General features: G+C 30.7%; 1 long non-coding RNA gene across 1 annotated transcript; it reads right to left on the bottom strand.

Moving 5' to 3' along the window:
- Window positions 1–471: 471 nt before the first annotated feature.
- LOC149532701 (uncharacterized) lies at window positions 472–1,303 on the bottom strand. Its single transcript, XR_016356670.1, has 2 exons — window positions 1,224–1,303; window positions 472–925 (listed from the first exon to the last, which is right to left on the bottom strand). It is a non-coding gene; the product is annotated as an uncharacterized LOC149532701 (long non-coding RNA).
- Between the last annotated feature and the right edge of the window lie 245 nt (window positions 1,304–1,548).

Genomic DNA, 1,548 nt, shown 5'->3' with positions numbered 1-1,548 from the left:
TCCTAAGCTACAAGTGCTCCATGAATATCTTCCATTGCATATTTGTTAATATCTCTAGTTTCTTCTATAGAACATATCTTAGAATCAAGTTTATCAAGAAGAGATCTCAAAAATTTCTTTACAACTTCAATATCATCAATTTTTTCACCATTTCATCTATCTTAAGGAGATAATCTTCTATCTTTTCATCATTTCCCATCTTAAGGTCTTCAAATCTTTGCTTTCAAATGTTGTATGTTGGCTTCTTTAACTCTATCATTACCATGATATGTTTTTTTCAATTTGTCTCATACTTCTTTAGAAGAACTGCAATGCATTACCTTAACAAAAACATCTTTAGATAAACTATTAAGTATAGAAAATTTAGCTTTCATATCAATTTCATACGTCCTCTTTTCATTAGGATCTATAGGTAAAGTATTAGGAACTTTATAACCATTAACAACTGAAGCCCAAACATCAACATTAATATATAAAAAATATGTTTGCATAATTACTTCCCAAAAAGCATAATCTAATCCATCAAAAATAGGAACCTTTGAAGAATTATCTTGAGTCATAAAAGATAAGTATTCCACTCAACCAAAATCTACCCAAAGTTGTTAAACTTGATGTAGGGAACCTTGCTCTGATGCCACTTGTTGGAATACAAACACCACTGGGGGGGTGGGGGTGAATCAGTGGTTTAAAATACTTTTCAAAAACTTGAAACAATTACAAGTTATAAAATTTAACACATGAGAAAGATAGTTAATGAATAACAAAGTGACAAAATATTTTAAAGTGGAAAAACCTTAGGTAAAAAACCACTTTGAATCTTAAACTTTATTGGCCTCTTGGGCAAATCTTTTAGAGTTACAACTCTGGGAAGCACCAACACCCTATATTAGAAACACCAATTTCAAGGAACACCAATCCCTTACACCTGAAGCACCAACTTCCAAAATGAACAAATGAGATAAAAAATCAGAGGATCATCTCTGTTACAACATAGATCATGAATCACTAGTTTTAACTTCTTGTTGAAAACATCATACATAATATACTTCTATTCTCCTCAAAACATCCAATATCCAAATACGTTTTATTTTTCAGTTAAAAAATCTGATCAAATATTGATATGAATGAATGAAGAATCAATATATAACCTTTCTTCTACCTTTGATAAACTTATACAATGAAAATTAAATCACAAATAGGAAAATAGAAACATAAAGCATTACCATCTTCTTTGTTATTAAAAATATGCCTGCAAATTGTTTGTTCTACAACGAATTCCACACAAATCCCGCAACTTCTGTCAAAACCACATGTTGGATGTTTTAGAGGAATGTATCCTCTACTTATAAACCAAGAAAGTCAAAATTTTGGAGGCATGTACATACCCCAAACTTCCATCAGACCAAAACCGCTCAAAACTGCTAAAACTATCATAACAATTCGGTAACAACTTTTGATAAACAAACTTTTTCTCTTTCCATACATCTGTTATGCAAAAACTAACAAAGACCCATTTTGGCTATCTCCAAGACTTTTGCAAAAAGATGT

The sequence above is a fragment of the Cupressus sempervirens genome, chromosome 10, assembly GCF_028749045.1.
Source record: "Cupressus sempervirens isolate cs-2001-9-10 chromosome 10, ASM2874904v1, whole genome shotgun sequence".
Classification (NCBI taxonomy): domain Eukaryota; kingdom Viridiplantae; phylum Streptophyta; class Pinopsida; order Cupressales; family Cupressaceae; genus Cupressus; species Cupressus sempervirens.
The sequence above is the reverse complement of the archived record's forward strand: the minus strand, read 5'-3'. Positions and strand labels throughout refer to the sequence as shown.